We start from the raw sequence: 26,902 nt of genomic DNA on the forward strand, positions 1-26,902 counted from the left end.
AACTAGTATACATAAACAAATTGGATAACCTAGAAGAAATGTGTCTAAGAAATAAGTTCTTACACACATACAACCTACCAAGAATGATTTAAAAATTAAAAATGTGAATAGATCAATAAAGAGTAAGGAGATTAAATCAGTAATAAAATGTCTCTCATTGAACACATGGACACATAGAGGTGAATAACACACAGTGGGGCCTATTGGAGGGTATAGAGTGGGAGGAGGAAGAGGATGACAGAAAGTAACTAATGGACATTAGGTTTAATACCTGGGTGACAAAATAATCGGTACAACAAATCCCCATGACACATTTCCCTATGTAACAAACCTGCACATCCTACACATGTACCCCTAAACTTAAAAGTTAAAGAATAAAAAATAAAACAAAATGTCTCTCATTAAAGAAAAGTAGAGGACCTAATGGCCTCATTGCTGAATTCTACCAAACATTTAAAGAATTAATACCAATTATTCTCAAATTCTTCCAAAAAGTTGAAGAAGAGGAAATGCTTCCGAACTTACCTTAAAGGCCAGCATTACTCTGTTACTAGGTTAGGACAGTATCTAGACAAGGGCATTACCAAAAAAAAAAAAAATTTATGGGCCAATATCCCTGATTAACATAGGTGCAAAAATCCTCAACAAAACACTAACAAATTGAATTCATCAGCACACTAAAAATATCATTCACCCGAATCAAGCAGGCTTTACCCCAGGAACAAAAGAATGAAATAATATATGCAAATCTTTAAATATAATCAAACACGTTAGCAAAATGATGAAGAGAAAGTATAGGATCATCTCAATAGATGCAGAAAAAGCATTTGACAAAATTCAACATCATTTTATGATACAAACTCTTGATGAATTTGGCAAAGAAGAAGTATACCTGAGCACAATAAAGTCCATATTTGATTATGTGGTTTGGCTGTGTCCCCATGCAAATCTCATCCTGAATTGTAGTCTCTGTAATCCCCACATGTCATAGGAGGGACCCAGTAGGAGGTAATTGAATCGGGGGCGGTTATCCCCATGCTGTTCTAGTGATAGTGACTGAGTTCTCACAAAATCTAATGATTCTATAGGGGCTTTCCCCACCTTGGCACTTCTCTTTCCTGTCACCACACGAAGAAGGACATGTTTGCTTCCCCTTCAGCCAGAATTACAAGTTTTCTGAGGCCTCCCCATTCCTACAGAACTGTGAGTCAATTAAACCTCTTTCATTTATAAATGACCCAGTCTCAGGCAGTTATTCATCACAGCATGAGAATGGACTAATACATATGAGAAACCTACAGCTAATGTTATACTCAACAGGAAAATGTTGAAACCTTTTCCTCTGAGATCAGTACAATAAAAGAGAGTGTCCACTCTCACCACTTCTATTTAACATATTACTGAAAGTATTAGCCAGAGGAATTACACAAGAGAAACAAATAAGAGGCATTCAAATTGAAAAGTAAGAAGTTAAACTGTCCCTGTTTGAAGATGACATAATCATATGCACGTAGAAAATGCTAAAGACTCTACCAAAAACTGTTAAGAAATAATAAACAAATTCAGTAAAGTTACAGGATACAAAATCTACATATCAAAGTCAGTAGTGTTTCTATACACTAACATAAACACTTTGAAAAGTCAATCAAGAAAACAATCCCATCTATAATGACTCAAAAAAACAGAAATAAGGTTTACCAAGAAGAGAGAAGTGTATATTGAAAATTATAAAACACTGATGAAAGAAATTAGAAACACAAATATATAAAAAGATACATGTTCATAGACTGAAAGAATTAATATTGTTAAAATGTCCACACTAACTGAAGTAATCAACAGATTCAATGCAATCCCTATCAAAATTTCAATGACATTTTTAAACAGAAATATAAAAAAAATCCAAAATTTATATGGAATCACAAATGACATGGAATAACAAAAACAATCTTGAGCAAAAAGAATAAATCTGAAGGTACTGCAATGACTGACTTCAAAATACACTACAAAGTTATAATAATCAAAACAGCATGGTAGTGGCATAGAAACAGTCTTATAGACCAATGGAATGAAAGAGAGAGCTCAGAAATAAATCTGTCCATTTATGGTCAACTGATTTTTGACAAAGTTTGCAAGAACACAAAATGAGGAAAGGACGGTCTCTTCAATAAATGATGTTGTGACGACTGAAAATTCACATGCAGAAGAATGAAACTAGACTCCTATTTCACATCATATACAAAAATGACATCAAAATTGATTAAAGAGTTTAATATAAGACCTTGAACTATAAAAGTATCAGAAAAAAAAAAAAGAAGGGAAAATTTCTATAACATTGGTCTGGGCAATGATTTTTAAATGTAACCCCAAAAGCACAGGTAACAAAAGTGCAAATAGGCAAATGGAATTGCATCAAATTAGAGATTCTGCACAGCCAAGTGGATAATGAATACAGTGATAAGACAATCCAGAGACTAGCAATAAAAAATTGTAAATCATCACATCTGATAAAGAGTTAATACCCGAAATACATAAGAAACTCAAGCAATGCTTAAGCAAGAAAATAACCTGATTAGAGAATGGGCAAAGGACCTGAACTGACATTTCTCAAAAGAAGGAAGGAAGGGAGGAAGGAAGGAAGGAAGGAAGGGAGGAAGGAAGGAAGGAAGGAAGGAAGGAAGGAAGGAAGGAAGGAAGGAAGGAAGGAAGGAAGGAAGGAAAGAAGGAAGGAAAGAAAGAGAGAAAGAGAGAAAGAGAAAGAGAGAAAGAAGGAAAACAGGCCAAAAGATATGTGAAAAACTGCTTAACATCACTAATCATCAGATAAATGCAAATTAAAACTATAGTGAGCTATTACCTCACACCTGCTAAGATGGCTATTATTAAAAAGGCAAAAGATAAATGTTGGTGAGAATGTGGAGAAAAAGAAATATTTGTACACTGTTGGTGGGAATGTAAATTTGCATGGCCACTATGGAAAACAGTGTGGAAATCCCTCAGAAAGGTAAAAATAGAACTGCCATATGACCCAGCAGCTCACTACTGGTATATAGCCAAAGGAAATTAAATCAGTATGTTAAAGAGTTATCTGCACTCCTTTGTTCACTCCAGCATCATTCACAATAGCTAAGATATGGGATCAGCCTAAAGTGTCAACTGATGGATGGATGAATAAAGAAAATGTAGTATACGATGGAATACTCTCCACTCTTTAAAAAAAGAAGGAAATCTTGTCTTTTGCAAAACATGGATGAACCTGGATGACATTATGTTAAGTGAAATAAGCAAGGCATAGAGAGACAAATACCGCATGATATGACTCACATGTGCCATTTAAAACATCCAACTCATAGAAGTAGAGAATAGAATGGGGGTTACCAAAGTTTGGAGGATCAGTGGGGTTGGGAAGATAAAGGATGCAAAATGTCAGTTACAGCGGAAGAATAAGTTCAAGAAATCTGTTGGACAATATGATGACTATAGCTAATAACAATGTACTACAGTCAGTCAATATTTGTAACTTTGTTGAGAATATTTCCATATCTTATCACACTGCTTCCAAAAAGAGTAACAAGTATATTTCACCAGCATTACAACAGAATCCATTTCACTCGGTGACTATTTTTTTAAAATTTCCCAACTGTAAGGTGAAAATAATGTTTTATTATTGTTTGTATGTTTTCATTTCCTTGAGAATCAGGAATATGATATCAATTATATGCTTACTTCCATTTTACATACACATGTGTATTGCATGTTATACAGTATTTGGATTTTATTGCTAAACTGCAGCTTTTCATTTACACTACCAAGTTCCAATACCATTTTTTTCTGTTTGGCACACTATTAACTCAAAGTAGCAGGAAATTCATTACAACTTATGCTTCATATATTTGACACACTTAATTTGCAAAAAAAGTAAACAACCAGCAAGTGATTGACTATTCTGGAAATGCAAACTTAGTGTCATACAGATAAAAGGATTTATCTGTTTCAGCTCATACAGCAGCTATTACACAAGACCATGTGATAGCAAATTTGTTATTTAAATAGCTACGTGGATAGATCTAAGAGTAACTCAACAAATATTTAAATACTAATGGTTCTAAAATAAACAGAAGTTTAGCTTTTTATTATGCTATCTTTCCTTACTCCCTTCTCCATGTTAAAGAATATAGTAGGAATATATCATACATGACTGATAAATTAGTCTTAAATGTCCTATGGTCTTTTTAAAAAGTGATTTCGTTGGCAGTGTGCATTGGCTCATACCTGTAATCCCAGCAGTTCGAAAGGTCGAGGCAGATGGATCAACTGAGGTAGGAATTCAAGAGCATCCTGGCCAAAATAGTGAAACCCTATCTCTACTGAAAATACAAAAAAATTAGCCGGGTGTGGTGGCAGGCACCTGTAATCACAGCTACTCGGGAGGCTAAGGCAGGAGAACCACTTCTATCCGGGAGGCGGAGGTTGCAGTGAACCAAGACTGCACCACTGCACTCCAGCCTGGGCAACAAGAGCAAAACTCCATCTCAAAAAAAAGTGATTTCATTTCCAAGTAAAATGAATATGATTATATTTAGTTGATCATAGTATTTTTATTTTAAATACTGTGCATTATTATATGTTTTTCAATAAAAAGGGCTAAATATCTATCCAATACTGGAAAAAGTCACGTCACTAGGGTGAGCTGCAGTTTTTTAAGCACAACGAAAGATAATTTTTTGTTTTCTGTTTCCATACCTATCAAAGTGAGGGTGCATTGATAAAACTGTGGGCTGATAAATTTTGTTAGAAACTTGATTGAAAAGCTATGTAACTTAAAGTATATTATTAGATAAAAGGTAAAAAAAACCTGTCAAATTTAATACATTTATCTACAGAATTGAAGTAAATACAAAATACAAAAAAAGCAGTAGGCAAAAATTTATTTTTAAATAAACAGAGTAAAATATAACTTATTGTTTTTAATGTAATATTTTATTATAATACTAAAACATATCAGACTATTTTTTAGAGTAATGAGGTAGCTTCCATAATTTAAACCTTATAAATAATAGTCATTTATATGTTTTGATAAAATTGAGTTAAATTAAATCATATTAATATTTCCTCATGATCTGGTGCCATGAGAAAAAATGTCTTAAATGAAAAGAAATGTTTTAAACTTTTTAGATAAAATCAGTATGTTTACGAATATTTGGAAATCCTTGGTTACATATTTCAAATATAACCTAGATAACTATATAATTCTTAGTAATTATTAAAATTGTCATAATATAGAATACATTTTAAAGTACACATAAATAGTCCTTTTGGTACCATACAAAAATGTCTATGTTTTTCAATAAAGATGAATATTATTTCATAGTAATTACATGATTTATATAATTTTATATGCTTATTTTCTTTATATAGTTTTGGTTAAATATGTAATTTCTTTATATGGCTACATACACATAGACAGTGCGTTAATCAAACAATCATGAGAAGTATTTCCTAGTCAAATTCAGAGTATTTGTTGCAGAGAAATGCATATACTGATTTTAACATATTTTATAGCTTTCCTTAATAGAAAATAAGAACAAATCATTTTTATTACAGAATCTAAGTATGAATACACACATATACATGCACAAACACACGTGTAACTTTCAGATTGGGAAAGACTTTTGAATCCTTACATGGGGAACAAACGGATGTCAGCAATTTCACTGCAATGAAATATGTAAGCCAGAAAATATAACATACTAACTTACTATTCCCAAAGATAAAACCATTAGTCAATCCATAATATATTCTGTTAATTTTTTAGGTCTGGTCCTGAGTGCTTCTACTACCTTTTCAATGATGAAACTAGTTCTGCCATACAACACAATGCTGTCCATAAGATGAAAAAGGCTGAAGGAAGAAAATGAAAATATTTAGTATGTATATTCTTTGAGTTTATTTTTAGCTGCATTTTATTCTCTTTTTTTTTTTTTTTTGCAGGAAATGCTCATTTTGTGAGAAAAGTCATTTGTTTTTTACACAATAAGATGATAAAGACGCTGTCTTTAGCAGCACTTTCTGGCTCTGAGTTAGGATGATGAGAAAGCTTCTACAAACAAGCCTAAAGTTACCTACAGAAAACTCAACCATATGTAGACCAACCTTCATCTCTCTGAGCAGCCCCACCAATGGATCGGAAGAAAGCTAAAGCCTAGTTGACAGCAGTTCCCTTTTGTGCTGATGCCTCTCTACTGGGCTCCACAGCCTCTGTGTCAGCTCCCCGTCTCTCCTCATCTTGGCTTCACATTTCTGATAGAGTAAGCAAGGTTTTAAATCAGGCCACAATTTGGGGAGCTGCCAAGTCAGCTGCTGCACTACAGGGCAATAGACCTCACTGTGCCACAAAGTAATTCATTTCTGAATAGCTCATTATATTTCCTCCAAATTAGCAAGATTCAAAGGTGACCTAAAACAAACCAACAAATATGTCCTTCATAAATAATATCCCAAATCTACAACCGGATTATTACTTGATATGGGTTAACGTAAGTTGCCACTTCTGAACAGTTTTCTTCCTTATTGAAAGACTATACATTCCGCCATCTAATAAACTGGGTATTTGGTGTGAAACCCTTTACGCACATGTCTAAATATAAATTTATATTTAAGATGCTTTTCAGAAATACTACATATGACATCACAAAATTCTGTTTAGTATTACAGCACTTCCCGTCTTTCCACATCAAACAAGAACAGTTTTTGCTGGGTCAAACCCAGGCTTCCCATTTGCAGAAAAAGATGGGAATGTGGCTTTATCACAGGGGCATATATTGTTTGCTTTATTATTTAAGAGTGTTTCAACTGCAATCTCCTCTACTCCCATAATGCTGTCATAAACAGTTTCTCAAAAGGCATAGAACTTCCTGGTTAGATATTTTGTTATTTCTGCTAATTTCCCTCACCACCTAACCTTTAACCCCTGGAGTACCACTGTCATGGTGACACTCTCCATCCAGAACACAGGCACAAAACGTTTCACAATACCATCCTCAACCACTGCTGGGGAGTCCTAAGGGGTCCCTCTATTAAGGAAGACAAGGATGTTGTTTGATTTCATTTCTTTAACCAGTTAGTAAAATAATCATTTATTCATTTTTAATCTCTTAAAGCAGTACAGTGTGGAAACTTAACAAATATGTCTCCAGAAGGTTAGAAAATTCAGGGACAATGTTGGTTTGACATTGATAAACTTTCTCAGACATTTTGACTCTTATATAATTTTCAGTGAGTCTCATTCTTAGTTAAATTTATGTCCATAATGGTATAAATCTATGCTGGTCCATTTTAGATGGCCCATCAAATAGATAATTCACATCAAACATAATAGAGTGGGTTGTTTTTGGATATACATTTAAGTAAATCATATTTTTCTGATACTGCTACTCTGAGTGAAATTAGATAGTGCATGTTACTTTCCAAAAAAGAAGAAAGGCAACATCATTTTTATTTTAAACATTTATGAAAATAGTACAAAATAACATTAAAATATAATTTTAAAGTATGTAACAATCTTTTCTGTATTTAAAAATTGTTGAAAAGGTAATTTCTTAAGCTTTTCATATACAAACATGAGGAAATTGTTCAGAATTCTTTAGAATAATCACAAGATTATATTTTATAGTAAAATAAAATTCGTGAGTCAAAAATGTTTAGAATCATTTTCTAAACATTTTCCTAAGTTTCAACCAACTGTGGCTCTCAGTGTTTTAGTGTTATAGTGAAACAGAATGCTTTCTTCAAGTGAAAACCAAACATACTATTACATAGGGTTTGGCTTTGGTTTAAGATGACATGCTAGCCTGCTCCCGTAAGGTTCTCTCTGGAAAAGAGTTTGAAAATCATTGGTGATCCTCCTCTCCTTCAATGCAGAAAACTCCAAACAACTCTGCCTATATTGTCATGCTTTCCTGCAAAATGAAGCTTGATTGCTATCCCTGTATTTGTTTACTATTTAGATGCTATTTTATTTACAAATAAAGCTTTGATTCCAAATGAATGTATCCACTGATTTATAATTTATATATGTGCCTATGCTATATTGAATAAACGTATCATAGGCTACAAAATCTAACACTGCACGCCAAATTTGCTTGCCACATGCCCATTTGACAAGGGGGCACTGTTAACCTTGCTTCTCCATCAGTTCAACCCTTCTTTTTCTGCCCACTTTATCAAGGCAATTAGAAAAATTCACTTTACATTTGGGTTCATTAGCTTATCAACCGTCCCACCGAGAAAGCAGAAACTCTTTGGCAGACATTCTGTATGCAGTTTTCTGTGATAGAATCTGCCTTTGCCTTTTGGTGAAAATATTTCACTTAGGAATAGATGAAAAGAATTATTTTCCCCAAAAATACATATAGAATCAGGAGTGATTATTTTAAAACATAGTAATACTTCTAAGATTTCTGAAAATCTACCTTTGATAGGAGAGTTTTATCAGGATTGTTTAAGATTTAGTAACACTCACAATTGTGTCGAATTAGGAAAATGTTCACTGAGGATAGGTTATACGAAAATGATTCAGGTAGATGCTATGAGAAGAGCAAAAATTGATAAGATGGAGAGTTAATTACGAGTTAACCATGATTAGGAGTTAATTAGTTCCCCTGTGCTCTGCTGAGGGGAGTGGAGGGTTAGGAAGACCTACCTCCTACCAAGAACACAGCTTGAGTAAAGACAAGAAATTCTATGAGTAGTTTTCTAAAGGTAATTTTATATTATTTAATTCTAGTAAATAATAGTGGCTATAATAGTATGAATGAAGAATAATAGTACATTATGATGTTTTGGTTTGGTTGCATGAATTTATACTAAAAAAAGTAAAGCTCATTAAAACCATTTTGGTTCATGACTGCAGGATGTATACAGGACACCGAACGTATCTTTTGGATATCAGATATATAAGCCAGGTACACAGGAAATCTCGAGCTTTTTATATTTATTTATTTATATGGTTAATAAATATTACAGTTGGGTTATTTGGCATTGTAAAATACCCAGTCAGAGGAAGAAATACACAGAGAAAGACTGTCATTCAAGACAGAACATGTAATAAACAATATTTTAGATGGACAAAGAAGAGACATGGTAAATTCAGATAGATTGGGGGATCAGAACCTTTCACAGAGTTGATGAAAACTGAGCTGGGCCTTGAATAATAAACAGATTCGGGAAGAAATTAAAATAATATTTTATAGACAGGTGCAAAGGCAAACGGATATGACTCCACCAATCTCCATGTTTTTAGACCTGAGTTAAAACATGTTTGTATACATGTTTCAATCAGTAATAACCAAGTTGCTTTCCTTGGGCCTGAGCCACAGGAATTTGGGTTTAAGATTGAGATTAGTTTAGTAGACCAGTGATAAAGTAGTTCCAAGATTTCATGTTTCAGTTTATCTCTTATTATTATTTACACTGGCAAAGCACTTTTTTTATGTTTGTATTCTTCTCTTGAAAATATAGAACAAGTATGACTGCACTGATCTGCATCCCGGTGTTCTGCTACACTGACAAAACAGATTCTCTGATCAGAGTTGAAGACCCTATCCATCAGCCAAATTGACTGCAAGTGACATTTGACAAAGTGGCTAATCAGAGCAGTAGTCAGTTCCCCTCAGTGCAGATGCCATCCAATCAAACAGACTCTCACTGGCTAAGGGGAAACAAAATTAGAAAAAAAGGACCAAGAATACTCTCCAGCACTCTTTAATGAGATAAACTAACATCCAGATACTGGGTAATACATTTTTTCCCATTTAAATATATTAATATACCCTAACATGAATGCAGAAGACTGTCATTGTCTTTAACATCCTTTCACACATTAATATCATATAGATTGCATTCTATTACATTATATTGTTAGTACACTTACATACATCGAAGAATTTCTATTTTGGCTACTTGCCTTCAGACTGATTTCCATTCTATAGTGAACAGCATTTTTAATATAATATAGAGCACATGTTTTTTAAACTAAAGCAATGGAAATTTTACTTTCCAATTAAAGCCTAACATCTTCCATGCTGAATACTTTTCACATATACAATGGATCACTGAACAACGGGTAAGTGCTAGATAAACAAGTATTTGAGTTATTAGTAAAAGAATTGTATTAGCTAAAAATAAATTAAACACCAAAATTATGATCATTCAAGTTAATTCCCCCAAATCATTTTTCATTTATTTATTTATTCACTTATATCAATACAACCTTTGGATTTTTACTTTTCTTTGAGTTATAGTCTATTATTAGTGTTATTTATCTTGATGCTAAAATTATTCCAGATTTGGCCAGTGAAGCCTCTGCCAGTTTGCAGGGTTCTTTTTCTATGTTCTCGTCATTCCTTGAACACTTTCTTCCCTTCTAGCGGAGTAAGATATTCTAGACTTATCTTGTTTCCCAGATGCCCCAGTCCCCAAGAGTCAAGATCTCTTTACCTACAGACTGACGTCTAGAAACTAAAATCAGGATGCTAGATGTGCTCATTGTTACTGATGTGGCATTGCTTCTAGCCCCTTTCAGCAGACACGGCTAAGATACAGATGATACAGATGTGGATATAGTTACAGATATACAAATATCTGATGCTAATACTGCCAAAACCAATCTAACATTATACCAAACATGCTAGCCCTTCCCCCTTACATATTTGTAACTCTCTTCTTTAACAGTGAGAAAATATGTCTTCTCCTATTCTCTATATAACTAATTTGCTCCAGCTTAGAATATGCAGGAAAAGCTTCCAAAATTGTTCATTTATATTACTGAAAATAAAACACTGAAATATTAAACTGAATTATACAGTTTAATATTTGTTAATAGTTCATTTAATATAATATTTGCATAAATTAACATAAATGTACTCTGTTCTTTGATAGTTCTAAGGGTTTGATGGATATATATCAATATATAATGCCTGCCCCTCCTGCATCCTTACCTTGGGTGTATGTAATGTGTCTTTTTTTTCTGTATATTTCCATACATATCAATGGACTAAAAATACTAAGTGAAATATTATGTATATTAGTGTTCAAAACAGACTGTCTCTTTCACTTAAAGTGCATTGGATAAAGTTTGACAAAAGGATATACTCACGTAATTCACACTTCTATCAAGATTTTGAATGTTTTCATTTCCCAGAAATTCTCCTTGTCCCTCTTCCAAGTCAAATCCTGTCCTTGAGGGAAATCACTTTTCTGAATTTTTCTCCATAAATTTCTTTTCTGTAGAACTTCATACAAATGCAGTCATATAGTATTTGCCTAAAGATGATTTTTGGCAGTATATTTAACTCTGATTTAAAATGTCAGTTATGAATTCAAAGAGAGTATGTGGACCTTCAAAGTCTTCCTGCCATAACCTAATACAAAATTCACTAGGAGTTTGAATTTCCCTCAACTAGAGAGAGAGTACAGGGATCTCAGGAGTGTTTATGCCATGCAGGGATCTCATAATCTGTGCTAGTCTGTTTGGATACTGTAAAAATAAGTCTGAAATTCTGAGAACATTCTATTATTAATGTCATTGTCCATAATCTGCTGCATTAATGAGCTTTTATAAATTCACTTATACAATTATATAATTTTTATCATCATATTACAGTTAAAATGACTATTATCAAAAAGACAAGAAATAACAGATATTTGTGAAGATGTGGAGAAAGTATACTCTAGTACACTGTTGGTGAAAACGTAAACTAGTACAGCCTTTTCAGAAAACAGTATGGAGCTTTCTCAGACAATTAAAAATAGTACTACCATATGATCCAGCAATCCCATTACTGGATATAGATCCAATAAAAGTGCAATCAGTATGCCAAAGAGATTTCTCTATTTCCATATTCACTGCAGCATTCTTCACAATAGCCAAGATATGGAAACAATCTAGCATTCATTGGCATAATGAAGAAAATGTGGCATATATAAACAGTGAAATACCTTCAGCCATAAAAGAATGAAATCCTGTCATTTGCAGCAACACTGATAGAACTGGAAGTCATTATGTTAAGTGAAACAAGCCAGGCACAGAAAGAAAAATATCACAGGTTCTCACTCATATGTGGGAGCTGGATAAGTGGATCTCATGAAAGAACAAAGTAGATGATGGTTACCAGAGTCTGGAAAGCATAGGAGGAAGAATAAGATGAAGGATGTTGGTGAATGGGCACAAAAATACAGTTAGAGAGAAGGAATAAGTTCTAGTGTTCAATAGCTCAGTAGTGTGACTATAGTTAGTAATAATTTATTGTGTACTTCAAAATAGCTAGACTAGAAGATATGGGACATTGCTAACACAAAGAAATGATATGTGTTTGAGGAAATGGAAATTCTAATTATCCTCACTTGATCATTACACATTGTGTACATGTATCAAAATATCACATGCACCCCATAGATATGTACAATTATTATGCATCAATTAAAAAATTGAGAAAAAGTCATATATTCTCCAACTGGGATCAAAATTTAAACTGGATTCACTTTTGACCACAGATCTAAAAATAATGATAAAAATGTCTGTTTATAATCTACTTCCAAAATGTCAAATAATTCATATGCATTTTATATATATAGACATATTTATCATTTATGAGATGTGTTAAGTTGTTTTTTGTTTTTGTTTTTTGTTTTTTGTTTTTTGAGACGGAGTCTTGCTCTGTCGCCCAGGCTGGAGTGCAGTGGCCGGATCTCAGCTCACTGCAAGCTCCGCCTCCTGGGTTTACACCATTCTCCTGCCTCAGCCTCCTGAGCAGCTGGGACTACAGGCGCCCGCCACCTCGCCCGGCTAGTTTTTCGTATTTTTTAGTAGAAACGGGGTTTCACCGTGTTAGCCAGGATGGTCTCGATCTCCTGACCTCATGATCCGCCCGTCTCGGCCTCCCAAAGTGCTGAGATTACAGGCTTGAGCCACCTGCGCCCGGCTAAAGTTGTTTTTTTAATGTAAGAAAAGAGACTCTTCAAAAACTCCCACTGAATGGACAAGTAAAATAATTCACACCCTGAGAATCTTCAAAACAAAAAGTTGTTCTCCTCAAAATCTTGGAATAATTTTTGCTATCCCAGATAAAACTGACCAAGACAAACGTACTTTACCGACACTTAGGGTCACAGTTTTCTAACAGTTTTCCTCAAAAGATGTTGTATCAGTGTCCTGAGAAATCATTTATTCAATTAAGAGATACCTAACAAGTCTCTGCCACATGCGATGCACAGTGCTAGACAACGGAGCCACAATTGTGAATATAAACGATATGGAGATCTTAAAAAGAAATAAAATTATGTGACAGACAGTAACTGGAAGGAAGACAGATCAGTGTTGGGATAAGCTCTGGCCTTTGGGCTAAGCAGGTAACAGTTAAGCAAACTGCATAGGGATGAGCATACAAGGCAAGACATTCAATACATATGAAGGCCTTTCTTTAAGGAGGAGTTTGGTCTATTCAATAATCCAAAAGATTGCCAGCATGGCTAGAAGAGAGGGAAGAGCAAGAGCAGGAAGAGATGAGTGTGAAGAGGTAGCAACAGCAACTAGGAAGTCTGTAGACAATGGAAAGGGATTTTGAATTCATTCTCAGGGCAAATGGAAGCTATAGGGGAGTTTAAGCAAAGAATTAACATGATCTACATTTTTAAAAGATTGCTTTGACTCTCCAATATGGCATGATTTAGAGAAGGCCAGGAGTGGAAGCATGGAGACCAGTTAGGCAGAGATATGTACAGCCACCATGCACAGCTGGGTAAGTTACGCAGTGCACCTATGCTTTAGATATGACAGCAGGTTAAAGTGAGAGATGGTGATATAGTTTGGCTGTGTCCCCACCCAAATCTCACCTTTAATTGTAATAATCCCCACGTGTGAAAGGCAGGGCAAGGTGGAGCTAACTGAATCATGTAGGCAGTTCCCCTGTACTGTTCTCCTGGTAGTGAATAAGTCTCATAAGATCTGATGGTTTTATAAATGGAAGTTCTCCTGCACAAGCTCACTTACCTGCCACCATGTAAGAAGTGACTTTGCTCCTCCTTCGCTTTCTGCCATGATTGTGAGTCCTCCCCAGCCATCTGAAACTGTGAGTCCATTAAACCTCTTTTACTTTATGAATTACCCAGTCTCAGGCACATCTTCATTAGCAGTATGAGGACAAACTAATAGTCAATAGTTGGGACTTTGGTGATGGTTGTGTAAAGGGGGAGAATGTAGGCGCACACACACACACACATATGATGAAATGAATAAATTTACACATAGAGTCTATGTGTGGGTAACAGTCTATGTGTGGGTAACAGAACACGATAAACAATAGTGCCTATTTTTCTGGCTTAGACTCCTGAGGAATTGATGGTACCATAGGTAGGCATGAGAAATCATGCCTAACTTTGAACATATGAAAGTTGAGATTTTTATACCCAGCTATGAGATGATATCAAGGATGTATGAACTTGTAGTTCAGAGGAGAGGTTTATATGGCCCTCTCTGTGAAACTGGGAAGAGCTAACCTATTTATGGCACTTAAAGAAAAAGGACTGCCTGGAGAGTGAACACTGAAACTGAAAAGTATTGGGCTTAGGCATAAGATCCATTGGTACATGTACATTCTGGAGTTGATTAAAGAAAGAAGAGTAGGCAAAGAAGACAACATGTGACCTATGATGTAAGAAGAGAACCATGAGTATGAACAATGGAAGCCAAGAGAAGTGAGTGTTACAAATAAGAGAAAATTAACTGTGCAGAGGAGTGACATTGAGAGTTTTCAACATGGAGGTCAACCTTTGAACAGAGAACTTCAGGGGAGCATTGGAAATGGAAGCCAAAATCAGAGTGAATTAATAGTGAATTGAAGCTGATGAGTGGAGAAGGGGAACTGGAGAAAGCATGTAAATATGACACAGAAGTTAGGCTCTGAAGGGAAGGATAAAAATGAAGACAATAACCTGAAGTGGTACATAAAGGGAATGTTGCATTTTTAGGTGACAGATATTAGCATATGCTTGAATGCTGACTGGAATTCTACACCAAAATATTTTCTTTTTTCATCTCATCATTATATGGGAAATACTTGTCTCCTTCTGGGATTGAGTACCATTTTTAACATGTTGAAAGTCAAGAAACATCACAGATGTGTAGAACAATAACTCACTGAAATTCAGTTAAGAGGTTCTCAGTCTTGGTAGTTTAATAGGTTTGATAGTCATAGAGATGATTTATTCTGAAACCAAACTGCTGACAGCTTCTTTCTTCTTCAATCCTTCTTCACCTGCAGAAATTCAAAGACCTCTTCAGATGCATCCAGATGAAAAGGGAATGATTCACCATCTAAGTTGAAAGCATAAAGAAAGAGGCACGAAGGGGCAAAAATGGGGAAAGGACATGGGTAGGTGGCTAAAGAGAAAAAGAATATTTATTCTTCATGCATCTGGCTTCTTTCACTCCACATAAAGTCTTGAAATTTATCCTTACTGTTTATCTGCAGTTTGTTTCCTTAAATTGTTGTATAGAATGAATACCACAATTTTTATTTAGCTATTCTCCTCTTGACATGTAATTTGTTTCAATTTGAGGCCTGTTATAAATAATAATACTATGAGCTTCTCTCATACATCTCTTGGTGGACATATGCATATATTTTCCTTGAGTACATACCTAGGATTGGAATTGTTAAGTGGTAGGGTAGGTGTATGTTAAGCCTTAGGAGATACCGACAGTGTATTCCAAAGTAATTGTTCCAGTTCTGGCAATATGTAGAGTTTCCTTTCTCCACAGTCTTGCCCACCGTTGCTGTTACCATTTTTTAAAAAAAATTTAGCTACCACCCTGACTGTGAGTGATATCTCACTGTGGTTTTAACTTTTACTTTTATTGAAACTCATGTTTATTTAAAAACTCCCTAGGTAATTATGTTTCTGGGTTTGAAACCATTATTTTAATCATTGCATCAAAAAGTTGAACTGCACGACTGGATTAAGAAAATGTGGCACATATACACCATGGAATACTATGCAGCCATAAAAAAGGATGAGTTTGCGTCCTTTGTAGGGACATGGATGCAGCTGGAAACCATCATTCTCAGCAAACTATCACAAGAACAGAAAACCAAACACCGCATGTTCTCACTCTTAGGTGGGAACTGAACAATGAGATCACTTGGACTCAGGAACGGGAACATCACACACTGGGGCCTATTATGGGGAGGGGGGAGGGGGGAGGGATTGCATTGGGAGTTATACCTGATGTAAAGGACGAGTTGATGGGTGCTGATGAGTTGATGGGTGCAGCAAATGGGTGCAGCACACCAACACAGCACAAGTATACATATGTAACAAACCTGCACGTTATGCACATGTACCCTAGAGCTTAAAGTATAATAATAAAAAAAATAAAAATACAAAAAGTTGAACTGCACTTAGAGGTTTGTTTAAGCATTTGATCTGGAAGGATAGGAAGCGTAAGAAACTAGAAGGAGGTAGCACAGTTTGGGTGCGCCAAAAGAGTGGAAGGCTGCAGTGGAAAAGAGGAAGAACTAATAAGAGACGAACTCGAGGCCAAGATCAATGAGAATGTTGAAGTCACAATGTTAATGTCAAAGCATGGATAGTGAAGGGAAGAATCAATCTGAGCCATAATTTAGACAGTTCAACATTTAGAAAAGAATGGTTTGAGTTGGGCTGTGTATTCCCAGGAATCTATCAAGATTTCATCAAGAGGAGGAGAGAAAGATCAAAAGCAAGAGATTTTTAATAAAAGCAAGCAGAAATAAACTGAGCTGAGACAGTTACCCTAAGCTTAGGTATGCTAGGAGTTAAAGGAAAATCCTCCAACCGTGAAGGTTTCATGGAGAGTGAGTTTCCAAGTACACATCCATCTTTCAGTGTAATTAAGAAGGCAAAAAGAGGAGATAAGGGCATTTGCTGAAAGCGGGTCAGAAATCCAAAAGGCAGTGGGAAGCAAGTGAGGGAGGGTGATGGGTGAACTGAGTCATGCCAAAGTTAGGACAGATAACATGCTTCCGGATGTCCTGGCTATAGGGGAGTAGAGGGCGATCTGTGCATCTGACAGTGTCACAGTCAGTGGAAGGCATTGCATTGTGGGCTTGGTTCTAATGGTCCTTCCTTGAGAGTGGCTTTCTAGTCTCAGTACTGTATTCTCTGAGGCTTTCCTCGTCATGTGGAGCTGTTCCCTAAAGCTTGTTTGGGACATATGACAGAGACAGGGGCATGATTTCCTTGGAAGAAAAAAAAAATAAGACTTTACAGACAAGTGAATTTTGGAAATGCTAAACACCTAATAAATTTCACCCTTAAACATTCTTTGGAAAGTTGTGTGGTTAAAAATATATCCAATTTTAGTTTTGCTTGACCCCAAATTTTCCAAGATATTTGATTTCAGAACATGTTGAAGGATAATGGCTTCCACTGAACTCCGTATGGAAAACATTGACCTAATATATTTATTCTTGATCTTAAATTATCTACTTGGCACTCTTCTCCACATCACTCCAATCCATATAGCTTGATTCCTTTGACGCCACTCAAGGCGTAGTTCCTACAATTCCAACAGTGAAAACCTAAGGAGAACAACTTCAAAATCCAGAATTCCTCTGTAATAACTCTAATTCTATATTCTAACCGAAGTTCAGTAACCGAGCTCCTACCTTGACCTTGTGATTCTGTCTAGTTTGCAAAACTCCAAGTGTCATCTCTTTCCTATGTGAGGCTTTGATCTGTCAGCAGATCTTTTATTCCAGCCCATCCAAACACTAATACCACACCATGTTCATATGAGTTCTTCTGGATGGCAAATTTGTTTTTCTTCTTCCTTCCCTCATAATTGTGAATTTTCCTAGTTTTTCTTTTATTTCTTTCCCTGATGTAGTAATCACTATATCTTGCTAGATAAATAATCTGCACTCTTTTCATACATCCTTTCTGCCTGGCTGAATTTCCTCTCATCTTCCGTAGTTGATTTCACATGAGTACTTGCTTGCATGGTGCACAGGTCTGTTCTATGTTACCTCCTGAACTAACCTGCAGTCCTAGTCCTGTGCATCCAATGTGAATGGTAGCTGGCTGCCTGTTTTAAAATTTAGAACCACAATTAACTAAGAGCAGACTAATAAAAGCAATTAGGGAAAAAATGATTTATTCCATTCTGAGTTTCATGAGATTAACCATAAAAAAGAAAGTCGGAGGGGATGTTGGTTTTACTTTTTTCATTTTGCTTTATTGGGGGGGGGCGCTCAGTGAAAATATGAGGTAACATATCTTAACAGATGCTGTGCTGACACATAGGTTTCTCTTTTCAATGATATTTACCAGGATTACCTTCATTCAATTTGGATATTTCTTAACAAAAAATTCTGAAGAAAGCACTTTCTACCATTTATACATATGCTTATCAGTTTGACATAAACTGGCATGTCGTGCTGCTCTGTGAGTGTCAGAATTCTGACACCAAAACCCAAAATCTCCCATTCTTAAATCGTGACTGCCTTATCATCCTTGACAAAAGAGAAAGCAAGAAACAAATTTTGGATCTAAGGCATGAAACTAACGTGACATATTTGACCTTTGCAAAGCGGATGTGATGTGCAGACAGTAAAGGGATATAGCAAAGCTTTAGAGTCTAGTACTTTTGACAATAACTAGGCAAAATGGCATTGCCCATACATTCTCCAGATATTGATAAGAATCTGTGTGTAAGTGAATATTTAGTTCTTGCTCATAATGAAATATGTTAATATCAAATAACAACAATTGCTTATTTTCAAAATCATCTCAACATTAATGTAAATATTTTTAAAATAGTCACCCACATTGATTTCTCTTACTTCCCTTCTGATGTTAATTCATATGGGTCAGTTCAGCTCAATACAGCTTCACCCATGTGGTCCTCAAATTCCACCTAAATATCGCTCAGGCAGAATGTAGCTTGGAGGCTACTAATAGCTTATGTGCCAGTGCAGATCCTAGTGTCACCCCCACACCACACAGGTAAGTACCCAGAATGACTAACCCCTGGAGTGCTGCAATGAGAAACAACAGCTTTCTCCTCCTTGGGAAGACGACCCGCCTATTTGACCCTTTATTCCATGTCTTGGGTGAAAAGAAGCCATAGGATATAATAGTTTAACATGTCGGCCTTATTATGTTAAAACATTATTAATTATAATGTAATATTACAATATGAATGTTATTATTAATACTTGAATGTGTTAGCTCTACCATTCACTAGGTGTATAACCTTTGAAAACATTATTTATCTTCTTTAAGACTCAATTTTGCAATGGCTGCCATCCTAGTTTGTATATGAACATGTCACTTCTCTTATACCTCCTAAGTAGCTCCCCATTACCTAAAGGATAAGTCCCATCCTTGTGGTAGGGCACACAGCACTCTTCATAATACGGTTCCGGCCTTTCCAATCCACACTCAGACTCCAGCTAGGCCCAATCTCTACCCATGACTTGCTGTGCAAACTTGAATACATTTCTGGCCTCTCTGAACTCCAGTTTCCATATCCATAAAAGAGATATTTTAATACTGTATAGTTACCATAGATATTGTGGTCAAAATAAAGCCTGGTTCACATCAATTCTCAGAAAATATTAATTATGATTATCATTAGTACACAATTATTATTTTTTGTTATCCTTTCACAGTTATAGTAGACCTTGTCCAAACATGACTGTGGACGAACACAGATGGAAAATCTCTAGGTCCTAACAATGCAGAAACAGGTAATGCATGACTATGTAAGAATTTCAGGAAAAAAACCATGAAAACTAGGCCCAAGAATGTGTCTTGATAAAGAGTAGCATTACTGGTTTACATAGAAGCATGAACCATTTCCAGGCAACAGTATGGTTTTTACAGGACTGAGAAGGCCAGAGACTGGGACCCCCTTTGCCAAAGGCTCCTAGAACTATGCGCATGTCTCACTTGTCAAGTGCTGCTGGCTGCCACTGTCAACCAATGAGAATTACCAAGGAGACCTTGAGAAGCAATGCTTGAGCAGCTCTCTAAGCTCTGTCACATCCTAGAGATGCCTAGTGAAGCTTGTGAGCAGAATCCATCCCTGTCCTTGAGTTGCATTTTCATCCACGAACCCAGCCTGATACCTTGGATGTGCGTCTCCAGGCCTTTGCTGCTCCACCTGCCTGAAAGTCCAGTTCCCCTTTGACCTGTTTTTCATCTAAAACCCTGCCATCCTTTATTTTTCCAACAACTAAACTTAATAGCAAACTTCAGTGAAATCTATCGATTGTAAAGCTGGGTAAAGCAGTGACGTGGTAAGATGTCCTCCTGCTGTTCATTTTTAAATCTGTTCAGAAAATGTATTTAAGCAGTTTGTTGTCCCTGAAAAAAATAATTCCTCTCTAAAAGGCTTAGTTCTAACTGCATTTGTGAGACAGCTCTCCCAGTCCCTTACTCCCAGGCTCAGATCAAAAATTGCTGTTTAAACACTAATCACAAGGACTCCTTCCTTCCAGACCCTTGGATCTGAGTACCCTTTGGAGCTTTCCGCTGTAAGCATAGACTTCTTCCCAGTCTTCTGTTTGCTGACATAAGATAATATGAACTGATCTGAGAGGAATACGTTATTGTTTTCTGTTCTATTGTGAATGTTAATTAGAAAAAATAACAATATCATTTTCTTGGGCTTCTCATTATATTTTCTGCAACATGGAAACAGGAACTCTTACTCCAGCATTCAAACAGTGCCAGGCCCATTGTAAGATGAACAAAAAACTCACTATTAATGAATAAATGGATGAATGCACGAATGACGTTGTTTTTCTGTCTTCTTTGCCTTAATGTAGGTGACCAAAAAAAAAAACAATAGAAATGATAGTGCCTAAATGCAGACATGAGGTGCCTACATTACTTTCTTTGTAACTGTATTTTAATCTAAATGTTTTTTCCACTCCTAAATATAGTTTTCTGCCATATTCAGAGCTGGCTAAAGGAGATTTTACACAACTGGTTGTATATGCAGGTTTAACGTGAGCTAAGATGTCAATATTCCTACAGCTCCACCTCATTAAATCCACCTTCCTAGTGACTTGGACGGCGTAAGATTTATTTTTTAAGGTTCTCCAAATTGTGCCAGTGTCAGCAATCCAGCACCTGTTAGTCATCATGGGCCCAGTCCACCTCTCTGAGCTATTGCTCAGCGTTCTGACAGGCAAGGTTTCTGACAGGCAAGCTGAAGGTGACAAGGATGGATGTTTTGAGAGTGGAATGCAACGGGGCACTCACCTCTGCCAGATTGCGTGTGTGAGACTCTGAGGATGTGAGGTCACGCTGCCAACAGTCATGATGGACATGTGGGCTGCAGTGCCCTTAATTGGGTCCACATGCTCTGGCATCGCTGTGCCCTGATTAGCACTGTGTGGGCCGATCAGCACTAGGCTGGAGCACAGCACTTTCAGGGGAAGAACATATGGGAAGTGCAGATGTTCAAAGGGTGGCTGCACCCCATGTACAGCCAGCAACCCTCCTTCAAAAATTATCATATCCAAACTTGTGCAAGAATATGCAGGAAGGTTCCAAATAAAAGTTCCATCTGAGGAAGAATCTGATCATTTTCTTTTCAGGGACTCCCTACTTGGTGTTCCTATTAGACACCCTGACCTTAAAAGATGTTGTCATTGAAACACACAAACATGGTCTTTCTTTTTTTTTTTTTTTTTTTTTTTGAGGCGGAGTCTCACTCTGTCGCCCAGGCTGGAGTGCAGTGGCCAGATCTCAGCTCACTGCAAGCTCCGCCTCCCGGGTTTACGCCATTCTCCTGCCTCAGCCTCCCGAGTAGCTGGGACTACAGGCGCCCGCCACCTCGCCCGGCTAGTTTTTGTATTTTTAGTAGAGACGGGGTTTCACCGTGTTAGCCAGGATGGTCTCGATCTCCTGACCTCGTGATCCACCCGTCTCGGCCTCCCAAAGTGCTGGGATTACAGGCTTGAGCCACCGCGCCCGGCCCAAACATGGTCTTTCTACGATGAAAAGAAAATATTTCAATACTACTATATACCAGAGATAATAATCAAAGGTTCCCCCACAGCAAGTAGAGTTGAAGCAGTCCACATGTTACCAGGTCATATAATTCATCAATATATATCATTATATTACTCATTACTTATTCATGTATTAGTTCAATAAGCTTATGAAGCATTTACAATACACCAAAAATATTACAGGGATAATAGACGTAGGGACACAGTAAAATGAAGACTAAAAGAAGAAATTCATTTACTTACAAAGGACACAATGTGGCATAGTGAAATGTAAATTAGATGACAGCTAAGTAATTAGTCCCATTTCTTCCAATAATTAGCTGTGCTCCCTGGGCCTCAGTTGTCTCACTCAGAGCTAATCACATTCAACTAAATGATTACAAATGTCCTTTCCAGCCCTAAAATGTTATGAATTTATATCCTTTATCTTTTTTATCATATAGTCAATGTATTCATCCACTTGTGAATTTCGTGAATCTCATCACCTAATCTGTGCCAAGAACAATTCTGGGTGGTGAAGCTACTCTGGTCATAAGACACTTGAGCTTACATTCTGGTGCAGCAAGCTGAATTTTCACATCAAGGAGTCATCAAGACAGTGAATAAAAGTAAATCAAGGAAACTGAATAGAGAGAAATTGTTAATTAATTTCATGAGGGTGGTCACGTAGTTGGATCTATCACATTTCAGTAGGATGGTACCAGCCATACACATGTACACCAATAAATTAACAAGATAGTTTATTATAATGATAATGTCCCAATATGTGTTTTTTTTTAAAGGGTGGGGCTTTGTTGGATATGTTGGTCATGTTGGTCATGAGTTATGTCAGGTCCTATATTGGATATGTTGGTCATGTTGGTCATGAGTTATGTCAGGTCATGTTAGATACGAGTTACCTTCAAGTATGCTCCATGTATCTTTTCTATACTGTGGACTATGTTGAAAGAGAAAGTCCAACTGGGAACATGCCACTCATGGGGTGAAAAAATGGAAAGTTAAGCTGAATCACATTCTTACATTTAAAGTTTCTGCTTTGATGGGATGTGTGTCACCACGTTTCACTGGTCAAACCAAGCCGAATATAGTACTCTTCCCTTCAGAAGGAGGACACGAAGTGTATATTTGACTGCAATAATAAATTCTATAACAAACCTTAAAAATCTTAATTTTCCATGCACCTTAAGCTAATTTTACTAACATATCAACAGACGTGTCAAACACCTTTTGACCATGCTTAATAGACAAATTTATCAGATTATCTGTTAATCTCTTTGGCTTTCCCCAGGAGCTCTTCTTCCCAGATGTTTTCATTTGACTATGTCAACACAAATAGCTGTTGACAGCTAGGATATCCTGCCAACATTTTTTGTGTTCACTTATGATCCTTGGATCCCATGTCTCCTGTTGAGAAAATCTGTGTCAAAAGTTTATCATACAGGTTATAGGATATGTTACATTTTATTTTTACTACTGCAGTTAGAAAACATTTGAACTATCCTTAGTATATCCAAATGTGTATTATACACACAGATACGATATTATATTTAGAAGTGGAAAAGGAAATTATAGATAATTAAAATCAGGTGTTTTTAAAAGAAATTTATTAAGTTGAAACTTCTTTTTTACATATAGCTTATGTAAAATGTCTCTCTGGGTTGCATTTTTTATGTTTTCTGTATCTAATTATTCTACCAAAATATTAGTTTATTGCTATGCTGGAAGTATTATCAGCTAGATTAAAATATCTAAAGTTGTTATGATACATTTCCTGTTCGACAGCATAATATTTTTCCATGAAAAAATATCTATAATTATACTCTTTCAGTATAGATATTCTTGATTAAAATTTATAAAATAAATATTTTTATTGCCTTCCTTAATTGATTATAATTATGCTAAGCTAACAAAAATATTAACTGTCAGTTTCTTAAATAGCTTGCATAAGTAATCAGCAAAGTCCATACACTACATTTTACCTCCTAAAGAGCACATGAATTCAAGTTGACACTTGCTAAAAGAGCTGACATGTCATTAAAATAAGTTTACTTTTTAGTGAATAAACTTTCTAAGAATGACAATTACCAGATTATTTACACCAATTATTATGTAATGGTTTCTTTTAGATCCTCCACAAAAAAGAAGCAATTAAAAATTGCTTTAGAACTCAGCAGTTGGCCGGGCACAGTGGCTCACACCTTTAATCTCAGCACTTTGGGAGGCCAAGTCAGGCGGATCATGAGGTCAGGAGATTGAGACCATCCTGGCTAACACGGTGAAATCCTGTCTCTACTAAAAATACAAAAAATTAGCCCGGCGTGGTGGTGGGCACCAGTAGTCCCAGCTACCTGGGAGGCTGAGGCAGGAGAATGGCGTGAACCCAGGAGGTGGAGCTTGCAGTGAGCTGAGATGACACCACTGCACTCCAGTCTGGGCAACAGAGTGAAACTCTGCCACAAAAAAACAAAAAAAAAAAAAAAACAAAAAAAAAAAAAAACAAAAAAAAACACACAAAACTCAGCAGATTACATTTACAAAATAATCACCAACTAGTTTAATATTGCAAAGTTATAAGAATGCAAGAAATCATGCCAATTGAAAACTACATAATTAGGTTTCAAATATTTGAAATACTGTCCTCCTAAATTAATGGCACTTTAACTTATTTATTTGTTTCTTTGCTTATATTGAATTTCTGAACATAATCACTCACAAAAGTATGGGATTAGGAAAATATTACCCGGTAAACCAGTTACCATGTTTTGAATAGTTAAGAGAATTGTCCTCTTCCCTCATACAGCCCAAGAACTCCCGGTTAATGCCTTCAGTTCTTTCCAAGGTCTTTTCATTCTTTGTCTCAGGGACATGGATGCAACTGGAAACCATCATTCTCAGCAAACTATCACAAGAAGAGAAAACCAAACAGCGCATGTTCTCACTCATAGGTGGGAACTGAACAATGAGATCACTTGGACTTGGGAAGGGGAACATCACACACCGGGGCCTATCATGGGGAGGGGAGAGGGGGGAGGGATTGCATTGGGAGTTATACCTGATGTAAATGACGAGTTGATGGGTGCTGATGAGTTGATGGGTGCAGCACACCAACATGGCACAAGTATACATATGTAACAAACCTGCACGTTATGCACATGTACCCTAGAACTTAAAGTATAATAATAATAATAAATAAAAAATAATAGAAAAATAAAAAATAAATAAAAGAAAAAAAAAACCTTTTCCTTTCTTACCACTGACCAGTTTAAAGTAGGGGAATAGGGCCGGGCACGGTGGCTCAAGCCTGTAATCCCAGCACTTTGGGAGGCCGAGACGGGCGGATCACGAGGTCAGGAGATCAAGACCATCCTGGCTAACATGGTGAAACCCCGTCTCTACTAAAAATACAAAAAGCTAGCCGGGCGACCTGGCGGGCGCCTGTAGTCCCAGCTACTCGGGAGGCTGAGGCAGGAGAATGGCGTGAACCCGGGAGGCGGAGCTTGCAGTGAGCTGAGAGCTGGCCACTGCACTCCAGCCTGGGCGACAGAGCGAGACTCCGTCTCAAAAAAAAAAAAAAAAAAAAAAAAAATAAAGTAGGGGAATAGAACAATGGGTGTGGAGTGAGGCAATGTGTTCTGGCTCTGAGAGTCCCTGAACAAGAGTTCTTACAGGAAATGACAAGCATTCAAGCCCTGACATCTCTATACTAGGGCCGTTCTCAGGGCTTTGTTTGCAGCAAGCAATCTTAAGGGATGAGAAAATGTCTCCCTTTGGGAAAAAAAGCAAGCTTGTATTCCTGACTTTGGGACCTGTATGTAGTCAACATTCTGTGTTCTTACATTCTTCCAAAGACGGTTGTTTTGTTTTTGTTGCTGTTTTAGCAGGCATTTATTAATAATATGCCTAAATTCAAACAGAAAAATCTGTCTCCTGGGCAAAGGCTGGAGCTCAAATTTCAGTTTTTAGTCTTAGTTGGAATGCTTCAATACTCCACCATACTAGAAGGTGCAGGGATCAGCCAGAAATTTGGGTAGAGTTTATACACAGAATATGGGTTTCCTCCCTTGCCTTCTGGATCTTCCCTTCCTGGAATTTCTTCCATACATTTCTACTACCTATGATTGACCCAATCTTTGTTCCCTAAAAATGAAAAATGTTATCAAATGTTACCCAACTACTATAACCTGAATGTATCCCCCTAAACTCATGTGTTGAAATTAAATAGTGTGATAGTATTAAGACGGGGGAACCTTTCAGAGGTGATTAAGTCATGAAGGTGGAACTCTTATGTCCAGAATTGGTTCCTTCTGGTAGGTTCTTGGTCTCACTGACTTCAAGAATGAAGCTGCAGACCCTCGCGGTGAGTGTTACAGTTATTAAAGATGGTGTGTCCGGAGTTTGTTCCTTCAGATGTTCAGATGTGTACAGAGTTTCTTCCTTCTGGTGGGTTCATGGTCTTGCTGACTTCAGGAGTGAAGCCGCAGACCTTCACAGTGAGTGTTACAGCTCTCAAAGGTGGCGTGTCTGGAGTTGTTTGTTCCTCCCTGTGGGTTTGTGGTCTCACTGGCCTCAGGAGTGAAGCTGCAGACCTTCACGGTGAATGTTAGAGTTCATAAAGGCAGTGCGCACCCAAAGAGTGAGCAGCATCAAGACTTAATTGTGAAGAGTGAAAGAACAAACCCACCACAGCACACAAAGGGACGCAAACCGGTTGCCACCACTGTCTCACACGGCCAACTTTTATGCCCTTATTTGGCCCCATCCACGTCCTGCTGATTGGTCCATTTTACAGAGCTGCTGATTGGTCCATTTTACAGAGTGCTCACTGGTCCATTTTTACA

At 36.7% G+C, this 26,902-nt stretch overlaps 1 protein-coding gene across 4 annotated transcripts in view; it reads right to left on the reverse strand.

Moving 5' to 3' along the window:
* Positions 1 to 26,902, reverse strand: part of SGCZ (sarcoglycan zeta) — a 1,206,077-nt gene that overhangs the window by 999,196 nt on the left and 179,979 nt on the right. The gene's annotated exons all lie outside the window — the stretch shown is intronic.

The sequence above is a fragment of the Rhinopithecus roxellana genome, chromosome 9 (assembly GCF_007565055.1).
Source record: "Rhinopithecus roxellana isolate Shanxi Qingling chromosome 9, ASM756505v1, whole genome shotgun sequence".
NCBI lineage: Eukaryota > Metazoa > Chordata > Mammalia > Primates > Cercopithecidae > Rhinopithecus > Rhinopithecus roxellana.